Source organism: Miscanthus floridulus, chromosome 2 (assembly GCF_019320115.1).
Source record: "Miscanthus floridulus cultivar M001 chromosome 2, ASM1932011v1, whole genome shotgun sequence".
In the NCBI taxonomy this organism is placed as follows: domain Eukaryota; kingdom Viridiplantae; phylum Streptophyta; class Magnoliopsida; order Poales; family Poaceae; genus Miscanthus; species Miscanthus floridulus.
Window position 1 is genome coordinate 60,878,577 of NC_089581.1, and position 12,332 is coordinate 60,890,908.

At 43.9% G+C, this 12,332-nt stretch overlaps 1 long non-coding RNA gene across 1 annotated transcript; it reads left to right on the plus strand.

Moving 5' to 3' along the window:
- Nucleotides 1-4,019: 4,019 nt before the first annotated feature.
- On the plus strand, nucleotides 4,020-5,370 carry LOC136538949 (uncharacterized). The gene is made up of 4 exons (XR_010779491.1): nucleotides 4,020-4,080; nucleotides 4,295-4,589; nucleotides 4,792-4,875; nucleotides 4,952-5,370. It is a non-coding gene; the product is annotated as an uncharacterized lncRNA (long non-coding RNA).
- Nucleotides 5,371-12,332: the final 6,962 nt, after the last annotated feature.

The window sequence follows — 12,332 nt, forward strand, 5'->3', positions numbered from 1 at the left end:
ATTTAGTGAGATGGTTGCAAGGGCTCGGGAGGAGCTGCATTGCTTTGGAGATGATGACATTGCAGTTGATGGTGTACTGCACCTAGGTTGTCCTCCGAACATCTTCAGGCGAATGATCTCAATTGGTTGTGCGGATCAGTGGGAGAACTATGTGAGATCGGCTATGAAGAGCCAGCTGCAATGTTTGGACGTGGTTGTGCGTCGGGTGTTAGTTGATCCTAATCCCTCATGGGTTTACCCCAGCAATGGATCATCAGGCACACATCGACCCTCCTGTTCTAGAACCTTACCTACATGTGCAGATTGCGCCTACGGTTCCTGATGCTCAATCTGCCCCCAATGCGGTATTTGGAGATGGTTGTCATACTCATGTTTTCGTGGCAGATCCTCCTTATGAGATCCCTTTGACACTAGAATCATCCGAGTAAGTGTCTTAACCGCGCATGGTTTTTGGGAGCTTACCCTGTTCCTTACATCTATTTCTTTCATTCTTTCCTCATTTCTGTAATGATGTTGCAGGAGACATTCCTGAGAATATGGATGTGCCCCATGTTGCTGCGCAAGTGCACTTTGGAGATGGATTCCGTGGCTCCAATAGTGTTAAAATTATGCATGATTCGGAGCCATATGAGATGGCTAGGGCTCTTGATTCTGATGATGATCGTCTTATTGGAGAGCTGACGGAGAGTGATGTTGAGATGGTGAGGCGTATCTTTCCCGGCCGCCGTGATCCTAGAGTTCATGAGTTCAGTGATCTTGCTCATTCCGATCAGGCGTTTGTAGAAGGACGTGATGATGAGCTCCTAGAAGCTCCTAAGGCCGGTCCTAACATGGTAATTGAGGAGGGGAGGGTGTTCAATGACCTCCCTGCTTTGAAGAGGTGGTTGCAGGCTTTTGCAGTGATACGAAAGAGGCTCTACAGGGTATTGCATTCATATGTGGAGCGCCGTTACACAGTTGTGTGTGACAAGGAACGCTACCCATGGAGAGTTTGTGTAAGGAAGCAACAGGTGACCAAAAAATAGAAGATCACAAAAGTTGTCGGGCCACACAATTGTGCTGACCATGAGCTGACACCGAGGCATCGGCAGTTGACATCTACCCTCATTGCCAAGCGGTTGATGGGAATTTTGCAGGGAGAACCCAACATGAAGGTGAGAACAATTATCAGGACTGTTGAGGCGTTGTATGGAGGATATGTGATAACTTATGGTAAAGCATGGAGGGCTAAGCAGCGAGCGTGGAAGATGATATATGGGGACTAGGAGGATGGGTATGAGCAGCTGCCAGTTCTTTTCAATGCAATCAAAGCGGTGAATCCATGCATGCATTATGAGTACATCCCAAAACCTAATGCATGGAAGGATGGGAGGCAGATATTTTTCTGTGCCTTCTGGTGCTTCCCTTAGTGTGTTGAGGCCTTTAGGCACTGTCGTCCCGTCTTCTCCATTGATGGTACGTTCTTGATTGGCAAATACCAGGGCACACTTCTTATAGCCATATCCTGTGACGCGAACAACAAGTTGGTTCCTTTGGCATTTGCTTTGGTTGAGAAGGAGAACAATGACAGTTGGGGATGGTTCTTGAGGCTAGTCCAGATACACGTGGTTGGGCCTAGCAGGGAGGTTAGCGTCATATCTGATAGGCATCAGGGCATACTTAATGCCATGCGAGAGCAGTTAGAGGGGTATGCACCTTTGCACCATCGTTGGTGTACTCGACACCTTGTCGAGAATCTACTCCGGAAGGACGGTGTCAAGGGTAACTTTGATCTGTTCTAGGAGGCTGCTCGACAGCTTGAGGACAAGTACTTTAGGGAAAAGTTGGAGCAGGTCAGAACCACATCAAATACAGAAGGTAGACAATGGCTCACAGGTTTGATGAGGGATTTGGAGAAATGGACGAGAGCTCACAACGCCAGTGGCTGGAGGTACGAGTTTTAGTGCAGCAATATGGCAGAGTCATTCAATAAGTTGCTATTGGGGATACGTGGTATGCCCGTGAATGCAATTGTTTAATTCACCTTCTATAAGCTTGTTGCCTAGTTCAATGATAGACATGCCCATGCATTGTAGTTGAGCAGTGATGGAGAGATATGGGCTCCGAAACCAAAGGCACACCTAGAGAAGGCAAGAGAAAGGGCTAGCACACATGAGGTTGCATGCTTTGACCATACCACAGGGACTTATCAGGTCGAGCATAGGGGCGGCACAACGTCCGACGGTGAGGTCCGAGAGTCGAGGATACATGTGGTTGTCCTCCAAGATTTCAAGTGCACTTATGGTAAACCAAGGCAATACCACTTTGTATGTTCTCATTTGTGGCAGTAGCTAGGCATCGCAACTATAATATCAAGAGGAGGATACCTCACGAGTTCAGTGTCAACACGCTTGTGAACACATGGATCCCCCGCTTCGTGCCTTTCCGGGACCCTAGAGAGTGGCCTCCATATGATGGACCGAAGTACATTGCGGATCCAGCTTACCGTTGGAACAAGCGTGGATCAAGGCAGAGGATGAGGCACAGGATGGTTATGGATCAGATACCCGGAAGAACTAGGACATGGGAGAGGAACTCCATTTGTTACTGATCCCGAGCAGTACTGAGTGCGGCAAGTGCGGTAGACTTGGCGACAACTCACGAAGTTGCCGTTGACAGATTAGTGAGGTAGGACTATTGGTTTATAGTATTATTTTATATTTGTCTTATTCATATATTTAATTATGCATGTCTCAATTTATGCTTGTATTTGTGTCAATTACTTATACATTTATAAGTTCATGTTTCATTGTACATTGGAATTCTAATTCATTCACTTTTTTTGTAGGATGGAGCAATTCCACCTGCTCTACCCGACGTACGAGGAGACCCACCGAGGACGTCTCGTTGCGCTGGGGCAGGTAATAATCTATAAGTTTTATTCGTACATGTGTTCGTGAAGTAACATGTGACTATGTTTTATTCGATGTAGGACCTTCCGCACCTTCATTCTAGGACCCACAGTGGGTTCTTGGACATTCGGTACGACGACAGGTACACTCCTTTCCTACAAAGAGCTGGCTTGGATGTCATCTCCTTTCAGGTTCGTCGTGGGTTGCCCAAGTTCAACTCAGCGGCGATAACTGCATTGGTAGACAGGTATTAAAGTGAATCATTGCCTCCATTCGTGGCTATTTGTTCATGCGATTGACTTTTTGACAAGTAATCTTGCTTTGTCTTAAATATAGGTGGTGGCCAGAGACTCACAGCTTCCACCTACCTTTCGGGGAGATGATAGTCTCGCTTCAGGACTATCAGAAGATGCTAGGCCTAAGGATTCATGGGAACCCAGTCACCTGGACAGTGCAGGTCAGAGGGCTAGAGAGCACGAGTGGATGCCTTCCTTGGGCGTGAGCTTGGCGAGCAAGGGGCTCGCACTTCTGGAGTTCCCATCTCATGGCTACGTGCAGAGTTCGCACAGTGCCCCGAGGAGGCAAATGAGGAGATGGTTGGGTACTACTGCCGGGCGTGGATCCTACACCTTTTTGCTTGCATTCTCTTTCCCGACGCCACTTGTGACAATGCGTCCTAGATGTGGATCCATTGCCTCTGTGACTGGGACTAGGCGGGTCAGTACAACTAGGGCTCTACAGTCTTGTATTTTCTATACCGGCAGCTGTGCGAGGGGTGTCGTCGGTCTACGTCAAACCCGTCACTTGGTGGATGCGTGTACCTATTATAGCTGTGGATGTGGGCTCTTTTTCTAGTTGGTCATCCAGAGGTTCTGGCTCATCGTGAGTGGTTCTAAGGTCAGCCTCCAAGTCGCCAGCCGACGTGGGCATACCTTTGGGACTAGGTCAGGGTTCCGCACACGAGGATAGACCGGGTGTACATTGAGTACACGAATGAGCTAGATACGCTGATGGTGTCTAGTGTAAGTAAATTTTATTTTCCATGCTGCTTTGAAAAGGATTAGTATACCATTTAACATCTTATTTGGACATGTTGCAGGTGGAGTGGGAGCCGTATGGTGGAGAGGATGCACTTCCTTTTCAGCTGAGCAACGTCTGTGGGGGCCGACGACTACTTCTATAGGATGAGGTGCCCTCTAATCTGCTTCTATGCTGTCGAGTACCACCTGCCAGATAGGGTTGCATGCCAATTTGGAGTGAGACAGCTTTGGCCTATGCCTCTATTCTTGACTGGCGTTGACTTACACAAGTGTTTTGATATTTCAAATGTCTCATGATGATGGTCCATTTCTTATAATATGGTGCCACGTACGTGGATTAATGTAACGATGACATACGTGCAGGTTGGATCGTCAGAGGAACAAGAAGATTTTTGACTGGGAGAGGCACCACCAGTCCTACATTGAGGAATGGGAGGAGATGCATGACAACGTGGATGACAACAACGAGCCGCACATGAACTGTGAGTTCAGGCGGTACCAAGCTTGGTACCAGCGTGCGACACGGTGCAGGCTGAGGCTATAGTGGACCAAAACTGACTATGCCGACATCGAGTCCTCCGACGATGAAGACACGGCGTACGACCATTCGACTCGTGCAGGAAGGCAGGTGGAGGCAGGACCGATCTTGGACAGAGTGGTAAGCCAATCACCTTATTTTGTTACGTTGAGTTAGATTACAATACATTCAGCGTTCTTGGACCAACATTAGGAGTTATCTATTATAGTTATTGCAACCTTCAAGCCGTATAACCCTTATAATAAGTTACATTCTTGTACAAAAGAAAACAAAACTAAATGCTATCTGTTCAGAAGTCTTATTATTGAGAACTTTGTTGCAGGGCAATACACTGAAATGCTTAGTTGAAGAGATCGAGCGCGTTCGGCCGAGAGTCAATGACGACTACATACTTGGCTTCCTAGATGTAAGATTTAAAATATTCTTTCAAACATATCATTAATACGTTATATTCTTTCAGTTAACATAGTTTTGTACAACAGAGGCTGTCACGTCGTCTACGCCGTGCGGCTGGTCGTTGTGGTTGTAGGACAGACACAACGCAAGACGTGTACGTTCCTTCTGTAGGAAGATGAGGCTTGGGTTCCTCTAGTCAAGCAGCTACAGAGGACGGGGACGAGGACGAGGAGGAGGAGGACGACGATGACATGGACAAGAGGTACGATGAGCTTGGCCCCTCTCAGCTCCATGACGCTCCATCGACTCATCCTACACCGCCTCTAGGCACTAGGCGACGCCGTCCGTGTGACCCTTACACTCTAGGCACCAGTGCTCTAGGTCACAAGGGTAAGGGCAAGAGTAGGAGGCAGTGAGGGACGTGGTAGGTGTTACTATGAACTATTGTGAATTTTGTATTTACTTTTCTGTAACTATTCAGGACTGTATGGACATTGTGGACTATTTGGACTTTGCATGACATATTATGTTGGTTGTGATATTCGTTGTGGTTGCATTATGCTCGTTGATGATTAAATGTTTGGAATATATATTGATGTCTCTGTTTGTAACTGTGGATGCTCCTAATACAAGACCGTATCTTGCGAATTTTTTGCGTGAACCTTAATCATACTACACTTGTACAAAGGCACAAATGTAGTACACAGATTAACTATAAATTTATTACAACGTGTATAATCTAGGAAATATTGTACATACGCTTTGTAGATGAATCTAGGATTACCAAGCAACAGTGAACGAATCTATGCTTTTTAGACAATAACCATAGACTTTTCAGATACACGGACAACATCGAATTATCACATCACTGATATAGTACTGGCATGCAAGGAAGCACAACTCCACTCTATCTCCACCATCCATCTTATGACTGTTTGATCCAAGGGCTAAGGTGAAGAGGCACACGGATCGCTGACATGGCACATTGAGAGACCTCCATTCCTCCTCTCAACCTATAAATAACCACTCACTCCTTCTCATTCACACAAACACAAGGAAGAAGAACACTCCTCAGCATTTGCTTTTGTTGCAGTACCAATGTCTAGAGGGTCGTCTAGAGAGAAGAGGAAAGGGGAAGGAAACTACCTGGGGTGGGAGGGTCCTCTTGGTCCCGATTTCTTTGAGGATGCTCTTTATAAGAGATTCCCAGTTGAGAGCAAAGTGATTTCACCAAAAAGACACCACTGAGAGGATACGATGAAAGGAAAGAAGAGTGGCCAAAATGCATGCATGGTGAGCACTGCCTAGTGCAGATGTTCACCGAGGAAATAGATGGAGGTCATCGTTTCTTCAAATGCCCGTGAGCATGAGTAATTGCTATTACTATTTGTTTCTTCAATATGTTTGTCTTGTATATCACTTACACGACATACTTATTGTAGTCTTCCTTGGCCGAAGAAAACTGTGGGTTCAGTAGGTGGGTCGATCCTCGACCTATTTATCCGCATGCGGAGTACATCTACTACCTACAGGACCGTATCTTCGATCTAGAAAGGGAAGTTAGCAGCGGTTATAAGGATGACGAATAGGACGACAACAACAATGGTGCCGATTCACAGGAGGCACTCTGCAATGATCCATATTGCACCTGCCCTAACCACAAGAAGAAGGGGCCTCCCCCGTCACCACCACCACCAACAACGGGAGGCTACTATGGAGAAGGTGCAATACAATTTGCTATGTGGCCACACTACTAGGATGACTTTATCTTTTTCACATGTACCCAGGTTTAATTAGCTAAGACATGTTAGGTTTAATTACCTAAGGCATGGTTTAATTACCTAAGGCATGTTAGGTTTAGTCAAAGAAAACTCTGTACCTAGGTTCGGTACATGTAGTCACATGCCATTTAATGTGTTTCGTGTGTTGATTTATATAATGTCGTACGTCGTTAAGTTTTTTTGCAGCACGTGTTCAAATTTAAATACGTCCGTATCATTAAGCAGAATATTAAGACCATAGATAATAAAAACAACCACATAATGAAAAGTTCAATACTATGCCACATTACACAACATATTAATACTACAACTATGTGCCGCCAGTAGACATAGGGGCAAATGCACTTCCAAATCCTCAGTCTGAAACGTACTGAGTAAGCAACTCATCATCCGAGTACCAGTCCTCTACTACAACCCTGTTGCTGTGGCTAGGCTCAACCATGTTCTCTGACCTGCCTATCTCTTGTAGTAAGCGGCCTCCGCTTCATCTGCGGCCGCTGTGGCCTGAGTGAAGAACATGTCGTCATCCTCCTCTGCCTGTAAGCCCGCCTCTGCTAGAGCGATGAGCTCGCTCAGTCTACCAGTGTCGTTGTCAGCCTCCTGCACCTAAATGCCTGCCTCTGCTAGAGCGATGAGCTCGCTCAGTCTGCCAGTGTCGTCCTCAGCCTCCTGCACTAGTATGCCGCCTCTGCTAGAGCAATGAGCTCACTCAGTCTGCCAGTGTCGTCCTCATCCTTGTCTCCATCATCACACAACACAATCGGTGATTGAACGGTATGACCAGCTCGTGATCTATGGCCATCTAACTTCTTCTCCTCATACCTTGCACGAGCCACCTCTACAGCATGTTCCCCGCTGCAACCAATCCCTTCATGTATAAAATGCAATCAGTTAGCAACGCGATTATATTACATTTAAAACCAGGCAACAAAAAAATGTTTACAAGCACTCACTGGCACATAATGTAGCAACATGCTCGTTCAAGACCTGCATCTGTACTCTTGTCTCCTCTCTTGCCTCATTCCTTGCCCTCTCCTCCTCTAACATTATCCGCCTCTCCAATCCCCATTTGTTAAGCCCAACATCGATCGGGTTACAAATACCGCACTGTCTAGCAAACTCACGCATCTTTTCTTTGTGATGTTTAACGAATAGGTTGACATAGTTAGGTCCATATCCCCTCTTCTGTGCAATTAGTTGCCTCTTCTTCAGTTCATCCAAGAACTTAGCTTGACCATCATAATATTCCCAACTGCATTTCCTAGTGCTTTGTTCAAAAGAAATATTATATCATATATGTCTTAGCAAAACAAACAAAATAGGATTTCATGTTTACCAGAAAAATAACGAACCTCATCATACTCAATCATATGGCCGCAATAATGGCATATTCCAAGCTCCGAAGGGACTAGGTCATAGTTGGATTTTACACCACATTCGCACATGACAGGACGTGCTTTGTAGATTACCCATTCTTTCTTCTTTTCCTTAACCCTCTGTGGTTCTTCCGACCATTGGTTCTTAGGACCATACAACCACTCCTTAAAACGACACTTAGCCATTGAATACACCTAAATAATGAGACATTAGTACATGAACACATATAGCTCAAGATTTTAACACATACACTTTGCACTTACTTCATGCTTGTTTGGACACACAAACTCCAACGTATTCTCAGTGTTTATCATAGCTCGATCTCCGCAATCACACAGAGGAGGTTCCTCAAGTCGTCTAACTGTGGCTAGGTGCTTCTCCTTAGCCGTCATTGCCGGAGGGTTAAGGGGTGTGGAACCCACCGCTTGAAGTGCTCACGTGGATGTCTCCTTCTAAACCAATCGTCGAAAAAGAGGTACCTAGGATCAAACTTGTCTGCACCATCGATCCACTGAAAGAAAAAGCACCTCTCATGGTTCTACACAACGAGATTCCAACAAAATATTAGTACCATACTTAAACAAATAAAGAAAAAAGATAGTACAAATAATTTCTTACATTAAACCGACTACATGTGTAGAAGCAACGCGCGGCTGTGTCCGGATGTTTCGATTGAAAAACATGGACCGGGAAACCACAGTCACAGTTAGGGACAGGAAGGTCAGGAGGGACGGGGGCATCTTTGCTAGACGCGTCGGGGTATAATTCTCGAGGACGACCCCGTTTTCGCCAAAACTCCTCCCGAAACATTTCTTGCATCTAACAAAACGGATGTAATTTAACAAACATAAATCAAAACATCACAAAAAAATATCAATGAGAACCATAACTATAATACAACTAATTTTGTTCTAAGAACCAAAATCAGTTAACATTATACCCTAAACCTAGGGTTTCTCATTTCATTCACAACAATAAACCCATAACATAACTACATGCGGCTTGGTTTGCTAGCTTTTTTCACGCCTTAGAATCAACCTAGGGTTGTATAATACATATATTGAGGGATACAATAAAATCCTAAGTGATGACGATTCTTAGGTTCAAAAATCCGACTAATATATACCGAATCGATGCGAAAAAATAAGGAGGTGAGCGAGTATACCTTGCTCTCGAAGATCTACGGATCAAATCAAGGTTTTTAAGGTCCAATATGTCAATTCGTGATGTAGGGTGAAGTGGGGAGAGAAAAACCCGAGAGGGAGGAGAAAGAAGAGGAAGAACGCTCGGGAAAGAAGGTTGGGCTGGAGTTAAATGCAGGGGGCTCGGCGCCAGAGTGAATGGCGCCGAGCTCGGCGCCAAGATCTACGGCGCCGAGCTCGGCGCCAGTCACTCTGGCGCCGAGCCCCCTGGCAGGCCATTGCCCCGTGCCTAGGAGCTCGGCGCTAGTGACGGTGGCGCCGATCTCAGCACCAGCACCAATGGCGCCGAGCTAAGAGTCCATTTCCCGAATTCTTTCCGCCATGAGTCTATTTGTGAGAAATTTTCAAAAAAAGGGCTAAATTGTAAAAAATTCGGTGACCCAGTTAATGTTAGGGCGTGTTTAGTTCCGAAAATTTTTGGCTTTTGGCTACTGTAGCACTTTCGTTTGTATTTGGCAAAAATTGTCCAATTATGGACTATTTAGGCTTAAAAGATTCGTCTCACGATTTCTTGACTAACTGTGTAATTAGTTTTTTTTGTCTACATTTAGTACTCCATGCATGTGCCGCAAGATTCGATGTGATGGTTACTATGCAAAAATTTTTGGCTTTTGGGTGGAACTAAACGGGGCCTTAACCCCATCAAAAGTTTCAAAAAGTTGGTACTCTCAAGTCTTCCTTTTCCAAAAAAAATTGTTTTTTTTTATTTTCATTACGGGCTACGGCAAGAAAGGTCTAAGCCATTCTCCGCGACCCATACAATTTTGTTTTTACGGCTCATGCAAACACGACGCTTGATCGTGCGCACTGTCTCTTGCTCTGATGCGGCGTACGTACTTCAAACCAGAATGATACTGTAAACTACTGGGGTTGAAACAAACTTTGATGCAGAACAAACACATAACCGGACTCATCAGAGAAAAGGTAAAGAAAAAAAATTGTTTATTGCGTGCGTAGTGCGTGTGCGCACACGGAAAGAGACGGGCAGATGCTCAAAGTTATTCCCAAGCTAACCGCAGTCACCACTCACCGGTCACCAGACAGCAGGTGACTTGTCTACGTCTCATCGGAGAAAGCGACGTAGCTTGTCCGACTACGATACCGATCCGAGCATGGTTAGTCCATATGAAAAACTTTTACGTATCCGAGCATGGTTAGTCCATATGAACAACTTTTGTGAGAGGGTTATAGTTATAGTTATTATTATTGTCAAAATGTATATAGTCTGGGTAGTTCATATGAGAGAGACAAGGGGAGAGAGTGAGTAGAGAGAAGAATTATTTGTTTATTTTTTATTGGCAGTCATATGGCAGTCCATATGACTGTGGATACCTTTAGTTATGAACTACTCTATAGACCACCTCCACAATATTTCCGTTAGCAGGTAGACAATAATCTAATGTTTTTATGCAACACGGTGGTTCCTCTTAGACTAGATATAGATATTCCCCTGTATTAAAAAGTAGTACTATCTCCATCCAAGAAAATAATACCTCTGTCCCTAAAAGAATATAACTATGGGTTGCGTGCCACTTTGAATGCTTCACGTTTAATCAAGTTTCTAGTAAATACACCCTCCGGTTTTCTGAAGAACGTCGTTTTGAGTTTGGCTTAAGTCAAATATTTTAAACTTTAAGTATAAATAAATTCTTTTAGATTGAGTTCGTGTAGCACCCGGTTTTAAGGATAAAATCAGATATACACCATATGTGAGTCCAGAAAGTCAAATCTCATGTATAGCTACAAATAAATGTAATATCAATAGACAATGTTTAATATATAACATACTTAGTATAGAGAATATAACCTTAGATAGCAAACAACGAAAAGACAATTCCGATCTTTGGGTGAAGACTCTAATTCCACGGTGACAACTAACTGATTGATCACAAGCCTAATTTCTCTAAACTCTAGCAATATGGTACCCATCCAGGATTTTTATCCAAATAATTAAAAAAATAAAGCAAGCGTAAGTACATATCGTACTCAATAAATATAACATGAGGTTCATGAGGCTCAAAAGGCTGACACTGGTTTAACCGCGATTAGCTTTTAATGAGTCATGATTTTAGCAGTTGGGTGGCAACAAGTTTAATCACAAGCCATATAAACACATAACCAGGTAAACATAAATAATGAATAGCATAAACAATTAACCATTAATGAGCATATTTTTCATCAGTATAATTAGTGTTCATCATCTATTCCGTAAATGTTCCAAGGCCGCTCGTGACCGTGAGCAAGCTGATATACCAGTTTTACACTCTGTAGAGGTTGTACATTTTCATTTTGAGTCATGATTTACCCTTTCGCCTGAGGCGGCCAACCTCTTGACCCACTACCAAGGAAGGTCGACAGGGTTTACTATGAAACATTTCAAAAGTTCGTCTAACAAGTTAGGACCATTAGATTCACTCGGCAAACAGATATAGGAATCCCCTGTCGAATGGCACAATTTCATTGTGTCTATACACATAAGAGTAGAGGCTGTCCTATACCCGATTCAGCAAGCCATTCTTACGCCAATAAAGATAACCACTAACAAGCTAGAAAAAGGTCCTCACACTGAGCTAAAACCAGAGCTATATAGCCCTCACAGCTGTACTGTAAGTCCCAGATGATCACTTACAGATAAGTCCTTAGGGAGAGAAATCTAGAGCACCATAAAATAGCCCAATGCTCTAGCCCCCCTGATTCCACGTTGCTAAAAAGCATCTTTTAATATTTATTGCATATTTCATTAGTCAAGTTATAAGATCATGGTTGTAGTTGACCACTAGCATCATACTACCCAATGCGATACCCCATAGGTATCAAGGCACAAGGTACAAAGTACTAGGAAATCCTTAGTGATAGTCAAGGTAGACACATGTAATATGAATTAAATGATTAAAGGTGTATAGGACAACAAGAAAGATCTCATGCTATACTTGTCTTAAACTTAGATCCTTCTTCAAGTCTAAAACTTTAAAGATCTGCTTCTTAATTCACCACGTATAACTCACCGGCTGGACAAGATCATAAAGCACCACACAAGCATCCATGCAATCATACACAAAGCAAACAATAGATCTAAATTAGAACAATACATCAATCATAGAAAAATA